Genomic DNA, 22,794 nt, shown 5'->3' with positions numbered 1-22,794 from the left:
GGAGGTGCGGCTTGGGGTGGGAGGAAGGGATGGGTGAGAGGAAGAACAGGTTAGGGAGGCAGAGACAGGTTGGACTGGTTTTGGGATGCAGTGGGGGGAGGGGATGAACTGGGCTGGTTTTGGGATGCGGTGGGGGAAGGGGAGATTTTGAAGCTGGTGAAGTCCACATTGATACCATTGGGCTGCAGGGTTCCCAAGTGGAATATGAGTTGCTGTTCCTGCAACCTTCGGGTGGCATCATTGTGGCACTGCAGGAGGCCCATGATGGACATGTCATCTAAAGAATGGGAGGGGGAGTGGAAATGGTTTGCGACTGGGAGGTGCAGTTGTTTATTGCGAACCGAGCGGAGGTATTCTGCAAAGCGGTCCCCAAGCCTCCGCTTGGTTTCCCCAATGTAGAGGAAGCCACACCGGGTACAGTGGATGCAGTATACCACATTGGCAGATGTGCAGGTGAACCTCTGCTTAATGTGGAAAGTCATCTTGGGGCCTGGGATAGGGGTGAGGGAGGAGGTGTGGGGGCAAGTGTAGCATTTCCTGCGGTTGCAGGGGAAGGTGCCGGGTGTGGTGGGGTGGGAGGGCAGTGTGGAGCGAACAAGGGAGTCACGGAGAGAGTGGTCTCTCCGGAAAGCAGACAGGGGTGGGGATGGAAAAATGTCTTGGGTGGTGTGGTCGGATTGTAGATGGCGTAAGTGTCGGAGGAACCCCGCCCACGGCCGACGACCTCATCACTCCGCCCACAACCTCCACAGCCAGCAACCCCAGAGAAGACAGCCACACTGAACCCTGCCACATCTTCACCATCCCCCCAGACCTCCCACTAACTGAGGACGAATGGTCAGTCCTTAGTAAGGGGCTCACCTTTGTCCCCCTACAACCACACATCAACGAATACCAGTCACGATTGGACATAGAGCAGTTTTTCCGCCGCCTTCGCCTCCACGCCTACTTCTTCATCCGGGAGCCTAACCATCCCTCCACTGACCCCTTCACCCGCTTCCAACACAAGTCCTCCTCCTGGACACCACCCCCAGGCCTCCTATCTTCCCTCGACCTCTTCATCTCTAACTGCCGTCGAGACATTAACCGCCTCAACCTCTCCACCCCTCTCACCCACTCCAACCTCTCCCCTGCAGATTGGGCAGCCCTCCGCTCCAACCCCAACCTCACCATCAAACCCGCAGACAAGGGTGGCGCAGTGGTAGTATGGCGCACTGACCTCTACATCGCTGAGGCCAAATGCCAACTCTCCAACACCACCTCCTACCGCCCCCTCGAACATGACCCCACACCCGAGCACCAAACCATCATCTCCAACACCATTCATGTGGGCCAAAGGGGAGAAAATGGAGTCCAGATAGGTGGAGATGAGTTCGGTGGGGCAGGAGCAGGCTGAGACGATGGGTCGACCAGGGCAGGCAGGTTTGTGGATTTTGGGAAGGAGATAATCTCAATGGTCAAATGGCCTTGTTTGGCACCACAGGGGTTGTATGGTTTTATGTAACTCAGCTCCTGTCTCTTCAAAGCCTTTCCATCATCTACAAGACACAAATCAGGAGTGTAATGGAATGCTCTCCACTTGTCTGAATAAATACAACTACAATAATGCTCAAAAGGTTCGACACCATCCAAGAGCAACCAGCCTACTTGTTTTGCATCCCGTCTACCATCGTCAATATTTATCACCACACCACTGATGCAGAGTGGCAGCAGCGAGTACCAGCTACAAGATACATTGCAACAAATCATCAAGGTTCCTTCAGCCTCACTGTCCAAACAAGTCATCTCTACCAACTAGAAGGACAACGGCAGCAAATACATGGCAACAGAGCTTGCAAGTTATCTTCCAAGCATCCTGGTTTGAAATGACATGACTGTTCCTTCTTTGTTACTGGGGCAAAATCCTGGAGCTCCTGACAAATCCTGCAATGAGGGTGTACCTGCATGAAATGCGTGCAAGCAGTTTAAAAAGGAAGCTCGCCGTCACTTTCTCAAGGGCAAGTAAGATGAACAATTAATATTGGCCTAGCGCGTGATGACCATGTTTGATGAAAGAGTGAAAAGACAGCAAACTTAAAAGGCATTGATATTTATCACTATGTTTAATGCTCACATTTATTGGCTTGTACTACAGCTTTACATTGTTGGGCCAAAATTTTGATAGTAAATGACAGTTGCAACCTGTGCAGAACTGCTGTAATACAAGATTATGTTACGTACTTCAGAAATCTGCCAATACCAGAAAGCTGAATTTTTCATCTTAATGGCTGAGAGCTGGGTTGGGTTCATTTGGCGAGATTTTTGCTGTGAGGCTGAGCAAGATTTCTTGCAGTATCTTACCAAATGCACCTCATTAACTAACTATCCTGTCCCCGTGGCATCCCTCACTTCTGATTTTGTTACATCTTACCATGCACTATTACCAGAACAACACATCACTTGAATGGATGAGTGCCAAAAGACAAGCACCCCCATCTCCCCATGCTGTATTTAAAAAGACACTGTACACCCAGATGAGTACAGGCATTCTGACGCTGACCTGTACGATCAACGGCGGTACTTAATCATGGCAGGGAAAGGGAAGATGATGCTATAATTCCCTGACAGCAACAATGAGGTGCTGGCCATCAAGGTAGTGCAAAGGAGTGGAGTTGTTTTCCTGGAGAACCAGGAGAGGAGGCCTCACCATCACCCTTGCAGCTTGGTGTAAAATTGCTACATGAGTCAATTTCTGCAATGTCTTCTCCCATTTGTTTTGGTAACCTTCAGCACCATTAACCCCCATGGCCTCTGTAATACCTATACACTTGCCTGGGACACCTGACCTCTTTTCAATCACCTGCACCAGCACTAACAGCTGTGCCACTCCCTTTCTCTCACTCCAGGAGGAAACAGCACACAGTAGCATTGATAGGGCTCAGACCAGTGGAGGGGAGCACACCACTCAACAGGTCAGCACCCTATGAGGAGAAAATAGCTGAAGATAACTAGGATTGCTCCCGTGGGAGTGCTGAGACATCCATACCCCATCAGCCGAGAGTACAGATGCCTCAAAAGAAGTATCGGCAAGACTACCTCCTTAAAACACACAGATTTCGACACCTTGGTGGATGCAAGTTTTGGAGCACAATCTGGTCAGCACCTCACTGCAACAGACCCTCAGATGTGTCCTCTCAGGAGACTCCAGGCCTGGCTAGGCCCGCCAGGCTACCCTGCCTGCTCCCCTTTGATCCTTGGAATTTGCATTTGCAGAAGTTAACTTGTTTGTGGTAAGAAGACGTTCGGTGTTTGGCCTGATGAAACCTACATACCAATGGGTTCCACACTGCAAGGAGGCTCCCTCCACCTCATTTGTGAAACTAGCAACAATGTTAAGATGTTGTGGGACTGAGAGGAAGAGACAAATCTATTAAGGACTCTTTGGGGACACAAGTGACAGTGCATTGTTCATTACCTGTTGCTTTCTGTAAATTTCATTGGTTTTTTAAAATCTTACATCTGTTTGTTTGACCCTCTGTACAGCCCTGAATGTAACAGTGGTAGCATGGTGCATAACCTCCCGGCCACGCAGGATACGCTATGGATTGATGCCTGTGTTGAGAACTTGCTGCAGCACGTGGAAGGAAAAGGAAGAAGAAAAGGTGTAGACAGATGAATAGATGCAATCGATACCATTGCCCCTCATTTTACAACCTTCCTATACTTTCCTGGCTTTAGTGTCCAAAAATGTTAATTTGGTTGAGATTGTTGACATTATTGACAATGTCTGAGGCAGGGATATTTATGGCACATAGAAAGCCAATATATTAGGATTTCCAGGATTAGGGCAGCTCTGTGCCCTGTGAAGTTCATGGGTCTAAGCACAATGTTGTTTCCCCTTAAAGGCTCACACATCGGTACGTCCTGCAGACCTCCCTCACAAGTCGAGTCATGCCTGTACCCACTCTGGATGTAGTTGCAGCCATTTTCTTTTCATGCACTTTCAATTTCTAGCTCAATGAAAGGTGACAGTGAGTGTTCTTTGGCCAGTAGCTTCCGGCATCTTGCCTCCACATATTAGTGAGACCATGAGCATTCAGATCCTCTTGAAGTGATCATGGCTGGTGTGGTCATTCACTGTATCCTCCTTGGAACTCGGGGAGCTCTAGACTATGGGTAAACACCTCCTATGTCACCTCCCCTTCCCATCAATGCTATACTGTGTACCCTTTACAGATGCTGTTGACCCTTTTCACAAATTTCATCCAGCTTCCTTCTAGCATGCAGCCCCCAATCCTGAAGAATAGGTTGATGAGCCTCCTTCCTGTAGCAGCACTCCCTTGACCACTCCTAGCTCCAGTCTCCCTTAGTTTCTATGGATGGATCCGATAGCCCAACTGTGGCCATTATCATGAGCAGTGCAACCAGACAGACCCCGAAGAGAAGTGTGCAGACCCTGACTGATGTCCGTACATCTTCCAAACATATGCTGAAATGGATAGAGATAGAGGAAGCTGATGTGCTGAAAATCTTGTCAAACATTTAGATTGACAAGTCACCAAGCCCGGACCAGATTTGTCCTCGGCTGCTTTGGGAAACGAGAAATGCAATTGCTTTGCCACTTGTGAAGATCTTTGCATCCTCGCTCTCCACTGGAGTCGTACCTGAGGACTGGAGAGAGGCAAATGTAATTCCTCTCTTCAAGAAAGGAAATAGGGAAGTCCCCGGCAATTACAGACCAGTAAGCCTCACGTCTGTCGTCTGCAAGGTGTTAGAAAGGATTCTGAGGGATAGGATGTATGACCATCTGGAAGAGCATGCCTTGATTAAATGCAGTCAACACGGCTTTGTGAGGGGCACGTCATGCCTCACAAACCTTATCGAGTTCTTTGAGGATGTGACTAGAAAAGTTGATGAGGGTCAAACTGTGGATGTGGTGTATATGGACTTCAGTAAGGCATTTGATAAGGTTCCCCATGGTAGGGTCATTCAGAAGGTCAGGAGGAATGGGATACAGGGGAACTTAGCTGTCTGGATACAGAATTGGCTGGCCAACAGAAGACAGTGAGTGGTAGTAGAAGGAAAATATTCTGCCTGGAAGTCAGTGGTGAGTGGTGTTCCACAGGGCTCTGTCCTTGGGCCTCTACTGTTTGTAATTTTTATTAATGACTTGGATGAGGGGATTGAAGGATGGGTCAGCAAGTTTGCAGACGACACAAAGGTTGGAGGTGTCGTTGACAGTATAGAGGGCTGTTGTAGGCTGCAGCGGGATATTGACAGGATGCAGAGATGGGCTGAGAGGTGGCAGATGGAGTTCAACCTGGATAAATGCGAGGTGATGCATTTTGGAAGGTCGAATTTGAAAGCTGAGTACAGGATTAAGGATAGGATTCTTGGCAGTGTGGAGGAACAGAGGGATCTTGGTGTGCAGATACATAGATCCCTTAAAATGGCCACCCAAGTGGACAGGGTTGTTAAGAAAGCATATGGTGTTTTGGCTTTCATTAACAGGGGGATTGAGTTTAAGAGTCGTGAGATCTTGTTGCAGCTCTATAAAACTTTGGTTAGACCGCACTTGGAATACTGCGCCCAGTTCTGGTCGCCCTATTATAGGAAAGATGCGGATGCTTTGGAGACGGTTCAGAGGAGGTTTACGAGGATGCTGCCTGGACTGGAGGGCTTATCTTATGAAGAGAGGTTAACTGAGCTCGGACGTTTTTCATTGGAGAAAAGGAGGAGGAGAGGGGACCTAATTGAGGTATACAAGATAATGAGAGGCATAGATAGAGTTGATAGCCAGAGACTATTTCCCAGGGCAGAAATGGCTAACACGAGGGGTCATAGTTTTAAGCTGGTTGGAGGAAAGTATAGAGGGGATGTCAGAGGCGGGTTCTTTACACAGAGAGTTGTGAGAGCATGGAATGCGTTGCCAGCAGCAGTTGTGGAAGCAAGGTCATTGGGGACATTTAAGAGACTGCTGGACATGCATATGGTCACAGAAATTTGAGGGTGCCTACATGAGGATCAATGGTCGGCACAACATCGTGGGCTGAAGGGCCTGTTCTGTGCTGTACTGTTCTATGTTCTATATTAATCCTACCCCTGGACTGGAACCACAGGAATGACCATGACCCAGTCCCCAGGCAGCAGGTGTGTGGACCTGTGGATCCACCTCAAAAAAACAGTCTACTATGGTCATTCCCTGGACTTTTATCAGATGCTGCCTTTGACTCACTCTGCCAGGATGCACTGACTGATAGATGCCTCCATGGACTGTGGTGAGCCCTACTCCCAGAATACTTTGAGACGTAGCAGCCTGTTTGCTGCGCACATAGTGTGCATGCTTCGTAGGTTTGTTACATTATGCAGGTGTGAGATCATTGAAGCCCATTGTCATGCAGCAAGATATACACCCGTTTGACTGCGTATTTTGACCAGCTGCCTGGTTGCGTAACTGCACTAATAGGCATGACAGGGCAAGGCAGGACATGGATGCCAAGCATACAAGAGGCATTAAGTTAATAAGTTAAGAAATGAAGAACGCAGTCCTGAGATGCAGTTCGGTCCGACACAAGCTGAGATACTATCCATGTGCATAATGTATAGTTGCAGCAGCCTTTCAATGCTAGTTGCCGGTATCCCTTGCATTGCAAGCCTGTGGTTCCTAAGTGGCCTGTAAGTATATTGGAGGTGTGCTATGACCCTAGCAAGGGACTCGCAAATATTGTACCCCAATGTCCATACATGAGGGATGTGTAGAGCTGGTGGCCGTGGATCTTGTTCTTAGATGCTGTTTAGTGCCAGGCAACATGGGAGTTGCTCGCAGCCACTGGGAAGCTGAACTCTCAAGATATTTGCTCTGTCTTTCATATCGAGCTTTCTTGAAGTCTGGCTTATTTGGTGCATCTGATAATGTAGGAAACTTAATATTAATAAAGCAAGTTGGGTTGTTAATGAGGAATTTAACAAGCTGTAGTGCCCCTTAATTGGAAACTTGCTGCCTCCCGCAAGAAAATGACCTCGCAGCTTGGCAAAAGCATAAAAGATACACTGAGGTACTTTCAACATTGAGATTGGCCTTGTATACTCCCCATTGGATTTTCTCTCAAATTCTGCTATAACTTACATCACTTAGAGCGAAATAAGATTCTGCAAGAAGATCTGAAGCAGACTGTTTATCTAACTCATGTTGAATATCGGTCAATAGTCATATCAGCCTCTAAGTTCTGGAAACATAACTTTTGCAAATGAACTTTTGCTAGTTGCATAGGGCATGATGTGTACATAGTTCCTGGCTCTTGTAAGTGAATCTCTTTTTTTCTTTATTTCTGTGTTTCTAAAAAAACTGTGAACTGAAATGAGAAAGGGTTATTTCAAAAAAGGTTTTGAAAGTATGACTGACAGTGTGGAGTTGGAGGAACACAGCAGGCTGAGTAACATCAGAGGAGCAGGAAAGTTGACATTTTGGGTCGGGGCCCTTCTTCAGCAACAGAGAGGGGGAAGGGAGTTCAGAAATAAATGGAGAGAGGAGGGGTGGGGCTGAGGAAAGCGGGTAGAATGGTTATGGTGAGTGCAGGTAGGGAGTGGGATGATTGGTCAGTGAGGTGGGAGAAGCGGATAGGTGGGAGAGAAGTTGGACAGGTTGGGTCAGGTCAGGGAGACGGGGATAAGAGGAAGGGTTGGACATGGGATGAGGCTGGGGGTGGGGAGATTTTGAAACTGGTGCATTCCATGTTTAGGCCATCGGGCTGTAGGCTGCTAAGCTGGAAGCCTGTAGCCTATAGCCCTCTGATGCTGCCTGGCCTGCTGTGTTCCTCCAGCTCCACACTGTGTTGTCTCTGACTCCGGTATCTGCAGTTCCTGTTATCTTTGAAAGACTGCAGTTTTAAAAGCAAATAGCTTGATACCCATGGCAGATATTGTAAATAACAAGCATTAATTAAAGAGAGTTGTAGGCCTAGACCCTTCATCAGAGAGGGGGATGGGGAGAGGGAACTGGAATAAATAGGGAGAGAGGGGGAGGCGGACCAAAGATGGAGAGTAAAGAAGATAGGTGGAGAGAGTATAGGTGGGGAGGTAGGGAGGGGATAGGTCAGTCCAGGGAAGACGGACAGGTCAAGGAGGTGGGATGAGGTTAGTAGGTAGCTGGGGGTGCGGCTTGGGGTGGGAGGAAGGGATGGGTGAGAGGAAGAACCGGTTAGGGAGGCAGAGACAGGTTAGACTGGTTTTGGGATGCAGTGGGTGGGGGGGGAGAGCTGGGCTGGTTGTGTGGTGCAGTGGGGGGAGGGGACGAACTGGGCTGGTTTAGGGATGCAGTAGGGGAAGGGGAGATTTTGAAACTGGTGAAGTCCACATTGATACCATATGGCTGCAGGGTTCCCAGGCGGAATATGAGTTGCTGTTCCTGCAACCTTCGGGTGGCATCATTGTGGCAGTGCAGGACGCCCATGATGGACATGTCATCTAGAGAATGGGAGGGGGAGTGGAAATGGTTTGCGACTGGGAGGTGCAGTTGTTTGTTGCGAACTGAGCGGAGGTGTCTCTGATGAAGGGTCTAGGCCCGAAACGTCAGCTTTTGTGCTCCTGAGATGCTGCTTGGCCTGCTGTGTTCATCCAGCCTCACATTTTATTATCTAAGCATTAATTAAAGTTCAGTTTGCTGAGGGTGTCTACTAGACCATGAGACCAAAAGATATAATAGTAGAATTCGGTCATTCAGCTCTTTGAGTTGGCTCTGTCATTCAATCATGGCAGATATTTTTCTCCTGCCTTCTCACTGAAACACTTGATCAGCTAACCAATCGAGAACCTATCTATCTCTGAATTAAGGACACTCAATGACTTGGTCGGTAGAGACTTATGTGACAATGATTTCCAAAGATTCACCACCCTTTGGCTGAAGAAATTCTTCCTTATCTCAGTTTTAAAAGGCCTCCCTTCCCTCTGAGGCTGAGCCCTGAGGTCCTAGTCTCTCCTACTGGTGGAAACATCTTCTTTATGTTCACTGTACCGAGGCTTCACAGTATTCTGTAAATTTCAATCAGACACCACCTCATCCTTCTCAGTTCCATTGAATTGAGACCCAGAGTCCTTAACCACTCCTCAAATGATAAACCCTTCCTTCCTGGGATCATTCTTGTGAACCTCTTCTGGATCCCCTTCAAAGTTAGCCCATTCTTCCTCAAATATGGGTCTCAAAACTGCTCACAATATTCTAAATGTGGTTTGGTCAGAGCATTGTACAGCCTCAGCAGCACATCCCTGCTGCATATTGGAACCCTTTCAAGACAAATGGCAACATTGCATTTTCCTTCCTAACTGCCAATTGAACCTATATGTTAACCTTAAGTGAATCCTGAACCAGGACTTCTAAGTCCCTTTGTGCTTCAGCTTTCTAAAGCCGTTCCCATTTAAAAAATAATCCATGCCTCTGCTCTTTCTACAAAAGGGAATGACCTCAGACTTTCCCACATTGTATTCCATCTGCCACTTCCTAATCCATTCCCCTAGCTTGTCCAATTTCTTCTGCAGCTACCCCACTTCCTCTGCACCACCTGTCCTTCACCTGTCTCTGTGCTGTCTGCAAGCTTAGCAACAATGCCCGTCCACTAGTTACCAGCTGCCATTCTGAAAAAGACCACTTTATCCCTACTCTCTGTTTTCTGCCAGCCAGTCAATTCTGTATCTATGCCAGTTCCTTGTCCCTAACACCATGGACTCTTATCTTCTGTAGCAGCCTCTTGTGGGGCATCTTGTCAAAGGCCTTCTTGAAATCTTCAACTGCTTCATCAATGACTCTCGCTCCATCATAAAGTCAGAACTTAGGACATTTGCTGATGGTTGCACATTGTTCAATTCCTTTCATGACTCCTTGGATACTTAAGTCATTCTTGTCCAAACGCAGCAAGGCCTGGTCAATTTGTGAAAAGTGGGAAGTAACATTTGTGCCACATAAATGCTAGGCAATGACCATCTCCAATAACAGACAATCTAACTACTACCCCTTGACCTTCAGTGATGTTACCGTCACTGAATCCTCACATTCTAGGGGTTACCACTCACCAGAATCTGAACTGAACCCACCAAATAGGTAGTGGCTACAAGAACAATTCAGAGGTTAGGAATACTGCAGCAAGTAATTCACCACCTGATTGCCCAAAACCTGTGTACCATCTACAAGGCACAAATCAGGAGTGTGACAGAGTCATCCCTGTTTTCCTGGATGAGTACAGTTCCAGCAATACTCAAGCAGCCTATTTAATTGGCACTACATCTATAAATATCCATTCCCTCCACCACCTACCCTCGGTAGCACCTCTGTGTACTATCTACAAAATACTCTGTAAAGGTTCACCAAAGATCCTGAGACAGCACCTTCCACACCTTTGATCACTATCATTTAGAAGGACAAACACAACAATTACATGTCAACATCACCAACTATAAATTTCCCTCCAAACCAGTCACCATCCTGACATGGAAATATGTCACTATTCCTTCAGGTCGCCCATTCAAACTCCTGCTTTTCCCTCCCTATCAGTGCATGGTTTCCCTCAATCACATGGATTGCAGTGGCTCAAGAAGGCAGTTCATGGGGAACTAGGGATGTGCAATAAATGCTGTCCCAGCCAGAAATACCCACGTGTCATGAGAGAATAAAAAGAAAAATCACTTCTGCACCTTCCCTAGTGCAATCACATTCTTCCTATCGTTCAGCGACCAGCTCCACAATAATTTCCCTCCGTCTTATTTCTCCAAATGAAAAACTGGTGTGCTGTATCAGGGCTAAATAAGAAAGTTCTGTGAATGTATGTCTGTGAGTTGTATGTGAAAAGCGGTTATTAAAGTGATACTTTACAAGTTCTGTACTCTAATATTAATCTCTGTTTATGATGACACTTCAGTAAATTAGATTTTTAATTAGGAAGTGGTGGTAGGCAAAAATTTCAAAAGAAATTCAGTAATCCTTTGGTGGAGTTAATCTAATTCCCATAGATACAGTACTCTGATGGGAAAAGCATTCAAATTCAAATTTTTCCAAATAGTATAAAGGAAATAGTTTTCCCAATGAATTTAGGAGCATGTTTCTGAAATTTATTTTGTACATCTATTCTACTCTGTATTTATAAAATACCACATATAATTTTATTAAATTTTTTTCACGGCCATTTAATACTGCTTTGATCAATCTTGTGGTAGATTAGTTTTAGCGAATAAGTATTGAAATTAATAATGATGTCCAGAATGTATCTTAGTAGAGAGGTAGTTTGTCTGAATATGTAGAAAAGTTACATTTTCAATTAATTAGAAATTATGTTTTCCAGTAAAGTTTATTTTCTGACAGTATGAATAATGGAAGGTCATGTGTTTGTGTAAATAGCAGATCAATTGTAAAGTGAAATTCTTCACTCGAATGTGTACTTTCTTAATCTAGCGAGATGTTGAAGCAAGCCTACTGAAAAAACTTGTAAGGGAACAGCAAGACAATTAATTTGTTTTTGTGAAAACAGCAACTGCTGGAGAGACTCAGCGGGCTTGGCAGTCTCTGTGGGAAGAAAGCAGAGTTAACATTTTGAGTCTGGTGACTCTTCATCAGAAGTCTTAGTAGCTAGGAAAAGCTGTTATTGATGCTGAAGCTGAAATTGCTACACGTGGGAGGTGGTATGGGTGGGGAAGTGGGAAGAGGACAGATGGGATCGAGCCTATAGAGAGAGAGAGAGAGAGAGAGAGAGTTATGAAAGGGAGAGGTAAACCAGGAGATTATGGATAACAGGCCAGGCAGAAGAAAAGCTGAGTAAGTGATAATAAGAGCTAAAAGTGAAAACAAAATGAGTTTGCTGTGTCAAATGCAGCCTTTTAATGTGGTAATGGGCTAGGTGTATGTGGGAATGGGTGATTGTGCTAAAAGCAACCCATGGGGATTGGTAATAAACACGGAAGAATGAAGTCAGGCTGTAAAGTTATTGAACTCAGCATTGAGTCCTAGAGGCTGCAGAGTCACCAAGTGGAAAGTTGTTCTTCGAGCTTGCACTGATGCTCACTGGAACACTGCAGCAGGCCTGCAACAGAAATGTTGGCATGGGAACGTGGTGGTGTCATTGAAGTGGCAGACAACTGGAAGCTCAGAATCAATTTTGTGGACAGGGCACAGGTGTTCTGAGACCACATTGTAACCAGTGAATAAAGTACAGTAGACTGAATAAAGTGCATGATAAATCACTGCTTCACCTGGAAGATATGCCGAGGGCCTTGGATAGTGAGGAGTGAGAAGGTAAATGAGTTGGTATTGTACCTCTGTGATTGCATGGGAAGTTGCCATGGGATTGTGAGGGGATGTTGGGAATGGAGGGTGAGGATGGTAGAGTGTCCCAGAGGGAACAGTCCCTGTGGAATGCTGGCAAGGGAGGGGAGGACATGTAGTCATGATCTCCTATTGGAGGTGACAGTAATGGCAGCTTGCGGTCATTTTGGATGTAGAGGCTGGTGGGGTGCTAAGTGAGAACCAGAGGAAAGGGAAGAGGTGAGGACGGAAGTGTGGGGGATGGGTTGAACTTGGCTGAGGACCCTGTGAACCACAGCAGCAAGAAATCCTCAGTTGAGGAAGAAGGTGAACATTTCTGAAGCTCCACTGTAGAAGCTGACATTGCCAAAACATGTACAATGGACACAGAGAATCTGAGAGAAGTTCTGATGGTGTTAGTGGGTTTGAGGTAGATATTGGTGGCCAGCCTATCCCTAAAAATGAAAACAGAGATGTCAAGGAAGGGAAGAAGGGAGAAAGAGAGGAAGGATGGATGTGTAAAGGGATTTCACATCCAGTGTGAAGACAAGGCAGTTGCCACCTACAAACTGGAAGTTCTGAAACTGATATAAAGCATCAGTAGAATCACAGCTGTAAGAAGGGAGGGACTGGACAAGGGGAGAAAAATAGAGTTGAAGTAAGAATAAACAGGTTCTGTGGGCCAGGAGCAGGCAGGAATAATGGGTCTGTCTGGGCAGTCCTGTTAGTGAACTTTGGGAAGCTGGTAGAAATGGGCCATACAGGGTTGGGGTCAATGAGCTGGGAGGCTGTCCCAAGATGAGATGAGTTTGGTGACAGTCGTGGACACAATGGTCTGATGCTCGATGATGGGGTTGTGCCCAAGGGGAGATAAGATGAGGTTTCCAAGAACTGGCACTCATCCACCACAATGTAAAGTTCAGTATGCCAGACCAAACCAACACCATCCTTGTCAGCAAGGTGAAGGCTAAAACAGGATTGGATCTGAAATTACAGAGTGCAGTCAGTTCAGACGGAGGCATTTGAATGTGTAAGGGGGCTAGAGAAATTAAGAAGGCCAATGTCATATCGACAGTTTTCAATGAAAAGTCAAGTGCAGGTAAGAGACCAGATGGAAGGGTCTAGGTGGAGGTAAAGTCTTGAAGGTGGGTGATAGGGTTTGAGGGGCAGAAAAGGACACCTGTCCAAAGAAACAGTTGCAGAGATGAGTTCAAAGTCATGTTGTGCCTGAAATTCTCTGAGGTGAGGACACAGGGGGATAAAACAAAGTCTTCAGTTCAGTGCAAGACTTTCAGCATCACAGATTGGGAAGGTCAGAAGGGAGAGAAAAGTGGTGGGATCAGGAGAAAAGATGGATTCAGCGAGAAGGGAAGGGGAATAACATTCCAGAGGTGTACAGGTTTATTTGAACTCAAAAATAAATTTGTTTCAATAATATCTATTAGACATTATAAGTGTAAGACTAACATTAATGAATGTATATTTTTCAGAAAATCAATTTTGTGCAAATGCAAATGAGTTGAAGTGCTGGAAGGTACCAAAAGCATATTTACAAAAAATGCACAACATTAATTCATTCTGACTGCTGTAGTTAGTGGATGTGATAAGATAAAAAAAATGCTAACTGGAAATGTAGGTGAGTGTAACTGAGAAGAGCAGGAGAAGTAAGGGGCTTAAGACAGGTACACAGAATCATTGAGAGGATTGTGAGAGCTCAGACATAGGTGAACAGCCCAGCGGTGCTGTTGTGTGGGGCTCATGAGTGGCAACAGCAAGATCAAAAAGATCAGTGAATGTGGTGAGATCCCAGAAGCAGACTGCCAGGGAGTTGCTTCAACAAAATTGAAGTGTGATGTTATTGGGAAGGTGGGTAATTAAATGGAGAGTATTTCTTGTCTTCTGACATTGGATATTGATTTAAGACTGTAAGTACAACTTTAAAACTTCACATAAAAAAGAAATTCAAAACAACACTTTTTCACTTGGTGGAGTTAAAGGCATTCGAGATGTTTGTCTGACAACCAAAAATGAGATTTTTCTTATTTAAACTTATGTAGGAATAAGGGTGAAATAAAAACCTAGGTCCATATTCTATTCAGGTAAGATGAGTAAGGAAAGATCAGGACCCTGATTTGCACATTCTACACTATCTTGGAAAGCCTAGATGCCCTGACCATGTTTGCACAGGTGCCTCTAGCTGGAGTGGGCTGAGTTCTGATTTTGGATCTTGAGCGGCAGCTGGAGCGACTGCTGAGGCTGAGGGGTTCAAGGATAGCATATTTCTGTACGTGGTCATCCTGTAGCTTAAGGAAATGCAGGCATAGAGGGTATAGGTGACCATCAGACAGAAAGAATTGAGTTTAACAAGGCTAAATGGAAGTATACTTAAATGCAGGGAGCCTGAGGAATAAGACAGATGAGCTGATGGTTCAGATAGGTGTATCGCAGTACGATATCATAACTATAACTGAGATTTGGTTAAAAGATGGACAGGCTTAGCCGCTCATCATTGCTGGTTATAGAGTATTCAAAGGAAATAGAGACCGGGATAGATGAGGAGGGTCAGGGATGGGGGTGGGTCACAGTATTGATTAAGGAATTAATTATAGCAGTGAGGAGTGATGATATTTTGGAAGGATCATTAAATATGGAAATGTGGTTATATAGGGAGCATTAGGAAGCACGCATTGTTGAATGTGTATTATAGACCTTCAGACAGTTGGGGAGAAATAGAAAATCAAATATGTTATCAAATTTCAGAGAAGTATAAGAATACTAAGGCAATAATAGTAAAGGATTTTGATTATCCACGTAGTAACTAGGATAATTTTAGTGTGGAAGATAGCACGGGGACAAAACTTTTAAATTGCATCCATGAGAACATTTATTTTCTGCCAGGATGCCGAACATCCAACAAGGTAGGCACAGTTCTGGACCTACTATTCAGAAATTAACTCAATGGGTGCAAGGCCTAACTGTAGGGAACTGCCTTGGAGATAAACCTCCATATAATTTCATGTGCATCAATCAAGTCTTCCTTAATGTGGAAGTGCAGGTGTTCAATTGGGTTGGACAATATCAAAAATTGCACGACACCAGGTTATAGTCCAACAGATTAAATTGGACACACAAGCTTTTGGAGCATTGCCCCTTCCTCAAGTGTAATGAGAGAGGAAATATCAAGACACAGAATTTATAAGTGAAAAATGAAAGGATTATACAACTGATGCGAATGTATTTAATAACCCTAAATTAGCTGGTTGTGACTCCCTCCTGTTAAATCCGTAATCCATTAGAAATGAGATGCAGGTTTTAATTGATTAATGTGCAACTTTCTGAATTTCTTTCAAGCCAATGTCCTGAGATAACTAAAATTTTGTCAGTGAATACAAGAGGTGACATCTCAGGTCAGATAGTACCTTTTGGCATGAGGCCTTATTTAGAAACTGTCTGTATTTTAATGTGGAGTCAGAATGGTTTTACTTCCAAAGCAGAAATTTAGAAAATGCTGCACTGACTAACTCTGTCCACAAATTGTGTGCTTTTTGAACAAAGTAGATCATATCTACAAATGCAGATTCATTCCATAGGTTCTGTGTGTCTCTGTGTGTGTGTGTGTGTGTGTGTGTGTGTGTGTGTGTGTATGTGTGTGTGAGTGTGTGTGTGTGTGTATCTGTCTTTGTTTGTGTATCCGTGCCTATGTGTGTGTGTGTGTGTGTGTGTGTGTGAGAGAGAGAGAGAGAGAGAATAGTGTAGTGGGGTCATCTGTAGTGTGACATGAACACAAGATTCTGCTGAGGCCGACCTCCTGGGTATCGAACTTGGCTATCAGCCTGTGCTCGGTGACTTTGCATTGTTGTGTATCCCAAAGTCCACCTTGGAGGACATTTACCCAAAGATCCAAGGCCAAATGCCCTTGACCGCTGAAGAGTTCCCCCACTTGGAGGGAACATCCCTGTGTGGAAATTGCAATGTGGTGTCCATTCATCTGTTGTAGCATCTGCATGATTTCACCAATGTACCATGCCCTGGGGCATCTTTGCCTGCAGCGTATGAGATAGACAACATTGGCCAGCTCACAGGAGTATCTGCCATGCATGTGTGGGTGGTGTTCCCATGTGTGATGGCAGTGTCGATGTCGATGATGTGTTGCTGAGGTTGCTATGGCAGGGTTGTGTGGTGTTGTTGGTTGATGCTGACCTGAAGGCTGGATCGTTTGCTGTAAACAATGGTCTGTTTAAGGTTTGGTGGTTGTTTGAAGGAGAAAAGTGGAGGATAGGGAAGATCTTGATGAGGTGCTCATCGTCATTGATAATGTGTTGAAGGCTGCAAAGAACATGTCATAGTTTCTCTGCTCCTGGTAAGTACTGGGCAACAGAGGGTATCCTATTGGTTGTATCCCATGTCTGTGTTTTGAGGAGGTCATTACAATTTTTCACTGTGGCGGGTCGGAACTGGTGATCAATGATTTGAGTAACGTATCACATTCTTATGAGGGCCCCCTTCAACACTTGCAGGTGTTCATTGCATTCCTCCTCATCTGAGAAGATTCTGTGTATGCGTAGGGCTTCTCCAAGACAGATGTGCCTAAAACCAGAGGGCATACATTTAAAATGAGGAGCAAGTTGTATAGAGGAGAGCTGAGAAAAGTATTTTTCACCCAGAGGGTGGTAGATATATGGAATATACTGCCTGAGAGGGTGGTAGAAGTATATACTGTCAAAACATTTGAGAAGCAGATGGATGAATAGTCTTGAGACCAAATGCAAGTAAATGGGATTAGTGCAGTTTGGTGTTGTTGATCGGCTTAGACATAGAGGGCCGAAGAGTCTGTTAAGATAATGTATGACTCTATGTCTAAAAGTCTTACTAAAGTGTATGTAGACTACGTCAACTGCGCTATCCGGATCTACAAATTTAGTTACTGTCTTGAAAAATTCAATCAAATTTGTTAGACATGATTTCTCCCGACAAAGCCATGCTATCTCATCCTTCAGTTAATTCTTGTCTCTCTAAAGTTGAAATTAATTCTTTCCACCCTACCATCTTTCTTGATTAATGTTATCACATTAGCTGACCTGCAGTCCTTTGGCATGAAACGTGAGCTACCTCATGTTTCTGCCGCTATGTGAATATGAAGAGCCCAATAACGTCAATAACAAAAGATCATTTAACAGTTTGTTTAATGCTTGCACACTCTTGTACTCCATAACATAGGTGACCTTGTGAGGCAACCAAATCTTCAAAATCATTTTTTCAGCTGGTGAACCAATGATGGTCTGTGATATCAGTGAAAATAATCAGTTCACATATTTATTTATTGAATGTTCTGATAAATACGAAACCTGCTGATAAAAGATCTGCAAATATATGGCACCAGAATTTCATTCTTGAGATGTGTAGTGGGAATTGGGAACATTCCTGGCTTGACCTAGCCACCATGGGAGAAAGTCTCTGCCAGGATAGGAATTTTATTATGGTGGTATTGGGGGAATTAGTACTATGATCGGCCAGCTATCCCAGGATATAATTCAAAGGCAGCCATAGGAATTTCTTGGTGTTGGGTGCACTGTTTAAAAGACCTGCCTCGATGCTGTGGGATTTCATGTAAGTTTTATAATGAAAACAATAAGGTCCTGAAGTTATCACGGCTCTTACCACTCACACCCCGACACAGTGCCCACTCCAATTTGTGCCCCTCCACCCCTCCCCTATGATCCATCATAATCTTCCAGTTACTACTTTGGTCCATCATAACCCTCCACCCATTCTGCATGGTGCCTGATGTAATCCATGCTTACTCAAATCTCACTAACCATATTCCAGGAACTCTAAATCTCCCTCATTCCATGGCACCTCATGCTGTCCTTGCCAATACATGATGTGACTATTCCTGTTCACTAAATGTACACAGTTTAGAATCAATAAACTTTGTAGTGGCAATAGGATGGATTAAAACTGTTTTTAAAAAAGTTATTATTTCATAATTTCTCACCTCATTAAAAATTGTATTTTATTGCAGGCCAATAAAAGCATCAACCATCCAGAACCTTTAATTATCACTTGCAGAAACAGCAACACTTAAAATCTATCTTATGTAAATAAATGTTGTAAAATTGACAGAAGAGATAGGAGCCAGGGCTATCAATCAAGCAATGTTGTCCTTGGGGATCAGCAGTTTCAAAAGTCCAATGGATGTCTGGCCTTTCAGCTAGCCCTCATTGAACTTTGGTTTAATGCTTAGCCAGGTACTTTACCTCTGTCCACCTCCAGTGGAGTGATGTTTTGCCCCTGTTTTCATTTCTCTTTAAACAATGTTTCACAAAAACTAATGGATTGATTTCAATGAAACAATATACGTGGATAGGAAAATGGAGTTAATGGTTTGAGTCCAATATGACTGTTCTTCATAGTTATACTGGGCTTGAAATGTTAACCCTATTTCTCTTTTCACAGATACTGCCAGAGTTTCTCCACCATTTTCTGTGTTTATTTCAGATTTCTAGAATCCACAGTATTTTGCTTTTATTAGTCTGATAGGATATGTCCCAAGGAAGACCTAAATAGTTTTTGGAACACATATTGATCTGGAGCATGAAATTTGCTTTTTTCAAAAACATTGTGATTTGCTTAATTTAGAATGTTGTTGGTTGTTTTAGAATGTTGTGAATTGTCCCAACTGCTGTTATGCCATTTGTCATTGTTGTCAAAATGTGAATAGCATTTTCAGAACTGGCTGTTGTGTGTGGGTTGCCCTGAAGCTTTCTCGATGCAATGGAAGCCCTTAATGAAAAATTAAATCTTTCCAGGTTTGTAGTTATACAGCATTAACCAGACAGGGAAACTTTTCAAGCAAGAGCAGACTAACGACAGGATGGCAGAGGTATGGAGTGTACAGAGTTCTCTCTTTTATCTGTAATTTTTGAAGTGAATTTATGATTTTTTGCTTTGTGATAATATATTAAGTGTGCTAACCAATATATGAATTTTTTTGTTTAGAAATCATGCTTGACTGTGGGACATGCTAAGCAATTGACGTAAGATATTTTTTGAAAAAGTGTAAATTAAAATTTATGCAACTTGTTGAAACAAATTTTGAGATTGAATGTTTGACTTCAGCTTCCACTTTGCTCCCAAGCCATCTACCATTATTTTCTATTAACTATATCCATTTACTTAGAGGGGTCTTGTGGCACAATGGTAATGCCCACACCTCTGCGTAAGAATGTCCAGGCTCAAGTCTTACTTGTTCCAGAAGTGTGGTGTAACATGTCTGAATAGGTTAATTTGTAAAAAAAATCCACCTGTGTGCATGTTTACAATGATGTCTGATTTAAATTTTGTCTTTTTTTTGAAAGGACTTACTTTGTAAACCCTTTATGGTGGCAAATTTTCGTAGCTCTATTTGAAAAGGTTGAAATGATTTTTGAAAGTTATATGTACAAAGGCACAAAATTATTATTGCATATGGTCTTATTACATAAGTAATTATCTATTATTACATGTGTAATTGTTGCAACCATTACAACTATACAACTATCAGTTCATTTTACATTCCATTAGATGATTTATGCAGTCCCTGTTTTGCCTGTTGACTATGAGGGGCCTTCTTATATCTATAGTATATGCATGAAACCACTAAATATGCACTGCATTAATGGATACATTGTTCAAATTCAGAAAACAAAAGAAATGAATAAACTCGTGATAGATTAGGGTCACCAAAGCTTATTACAATGGGTCTCTTTGATGCTGATTTGTTGCTCAAAAAGTTGATTTTCTGTTGAAATTGATCTTTGTAGATCCATGTAGATTTTGGCTTAATAAAGAAAAAGCTCACATGCAACCATTTTGCAACTAAAAATGTTTAATATATTAAAAACTTCACTGGAGGAAGATCACATTCATTGCAGGTATCTCAAGATAATTAAAGGGTATTGCGCTAACTTTACATATCGATTTACCAAATGACAGTACCAAAAGATACGCGGAAGATATATGAAACAATGACCAATTTGATAAGTAAATTCTGTAGTTTGGAAAGAGTTAAAAAATGATTGAAAATTGTCATAACTGAAAACTACCATGCAATTTATAATATTAATCTTTAGTGCAGTGCACTTATTTGAAATTATAAACATTTAGAAGATGCAATCTGAAGTCATCTTCAAACAGGAAGTACCAAAGTAGACATAAGAAAAATCAGCAATAGTTAAAAACATAGTATTTTTGAATGAAAGAATGTGGTTGAAATTCAACTTTCGTGGGTTACAAATTGAGTGTTGGTAGCTCAGAGGCTAATGGAAATGAAATCATTTTGAGTAGTGATTCGGCTACTGGACGTTTTACGCTCCTGTTAATTTTCATTTACCATATAATTGAATTGTTTTCTTGTACATATAGTTGATGTATGTACTTATATAAATATAAATTTGAAAATACAGTGAGGATTTCTTGAGTAGGGTTAATTTTGGTCTCAGTTTTTGCTTATTTATCATTTCAAGTAAATTCTAATGTGAAATATAGAGCCCAACATATTTCAGGCTTGGGGGACTTAAGGGTCATAGAGTTCTACAGCACGGAAACAGGCCCTTCAGTTCAACTGCTGCCTGGATATCTTAAAATGATCTAGTCCCATTTGCCAGCATTTGGCCCATATCCCTCTAAATCCTTCCTATTCTTATACCCGTCCAGATGCTTTTTAAGTGTTGTAATTGTACCAGCTTCCACCACTTGTTCTGGCAGCTCATTCCATGCATGCACCACCCTCTGTGTGAAAACTTTGCCCCTTAGGTCCCTTTTAAATATTTTCCCTCCCATCTTAAACCTATGCCCTCTAGTTTTCCATTCTCCTACCTTGGGAAAAAGACTTTGGCTATTCACCCTATCAATGCCCCTCATGATTTTATAAATCTCTATAACCCCTCACAACCATAAAGGAAGGAGTTAATTTGTCTATTCAACTTGTTTTAATCCTGAAAGATGTTTCCTTTGGTGAGTAAGCAGCCTTGATTCAGAAATCCTTTGTTTGTCATAGAAAAGCTTGAAAAGTCACATGGCCAACAAACGGTTACTCAATTATACAAGCAAAACAATGACATGTTCATGTTTGCTCTAATTATTATTCTGAGAATGCACTAATTTGCTACATCCAAAATGACAGTTAGTTTGGTCCATGAAAAAGGCAGTGTGCCAGCAACTGAAGCTTTGTAAAAGGACTTCTTTCATTCAGGGCAGTGAGACAGAAATTAGCCTGCCGAGTGTGTGGGTGGGGAGTGGGGGTGGGGGGGCTTGCCAGCACAATCGGACTGGTACGAAGCTTCACCACACAGGCTGCTGAACTAGGCCAAACCATGACTTCACTAAATGTCAGCTCCAGCAGCTACATTTTTAAATGACTTGTGTTCTTTTTGAGAAACAATGAACAATACATAGGGTGCAGATTCAGAAACTGAAGCCCTGTAGGGCACAACATAATGTTATAAAACTGTGCAGGAGTGTAGTGGGTAGTAACTTCCTTGCATTAAATCTCTTAGTCTTTTTTTCTGTGATTAACAACAGAGAAGATTTATAGTTGCTATGTGTTTTGTAGCCATAGAGAAAGACTGAAATAATGTCACAATTGTAGTGCAGTATTTCCACAAACTCACCAGTTTATAGTTGATAAAATTGGTATTACAGGCTTTCTTTGTTTAAGATTACAGTAAATCTATTTTACAAAATCATTCTTCCTTTCATATTTTCTTCTTCCAAATTACCACCTCTTCTCTGTAAAGCTGACTAACATCAATCAAGGGACTTTTTGACATTGTTGAACCAATACTTTGATGGTCAGCTCTGTGATGGTGGCTAGTCTTATCTATAACAAACTTCCACACTTACTATTGGAATTTTGAGTTGTTTCCTAGCTGATTATTTTTTCCTCTCCAGCTTATGGGTGCTGAGGCTAATAGAATCCTTACTTGTACCCTGGTTAAGATATTATTACAGCTTCTGTGTAGGCTATCACAAAAGTAGAATACGTCTCAGTCTCACTGCCAGATTTTCATCCTTTGGGTAGCTGCTTTCCTTTCAGTAATAGAAATGGGGTAGTTTACTGTACTTCATTCGCGTTACTTTTAATTTGTGGTTTATTTTGCCCACTACTGAAATGGAAATAGTGGAGCGGTCTTGTTTTTCACTGCAGTATTCCCAGCACCATATCAGGGCAGGAGCTTTGTTTAGATTACTTATTTAGATTAACAGATAATATTGCTCCAGCAGCCATGTGATGTAGCACTGGCATTTTACCTTGGATGTCAACTGGCAACTGCTGGTTGCTTGTTGTACAGTATTTTGACATAAAGCTAGTGTGCTTTTGAAAATAATATACCATTCTCAGCTCATTTTGACCTTGTCATTGGAATTACCCTCATTCCCACACTTTTGTATGTACAGCCTTGATTGCCAGTGTAGCCATTTTTTTGCTTTTCTTCAGAGATGTTTTGTCTCATGTTTAATTTCTTCTACGTGTTTTACTCCCTTTTCCACCCAAA

At 43.0% G+C, this 22,794-nt stretch overlaps 1 protein-coding gene across 10 annotated transcripts in view; it reads left to right on the top strand.

Annotated features, from left to right (window-relative positions):
* The window catches only part of LOC125457933 (uncharacterized), an 839,746-nt gene that overhangs the window by 360,546 nt on the left and 456,406 nt on the right, over positions 1–22,794 (top strand). The gene's annotated exons all lie outside the window — the stretch shown is intronic.

The sequence above is a fragment of the Stegostoma tigrinum genome, chromosome 14 (genome assembly GCF_030684315.1).
Source record: "Stegostoma tigrinum isolate sSteTig4 chromosome 14, sSteTig4.hap1, whole genome shotgun sequence".
In the NCBI taxonomy this organism is placed as follows: Eukaryota; Metazoa; Chordata; class Chondrichthyes; order Orectolobiformes; family Stegostomatidae; genus Stegostoma; species Stegostoma tigrinum.
The sequence above is the reverse complement of the archived record's forward strand: the minus strand, read 5'-3'. Positions and strand labels throughout refer to the sequence as shown.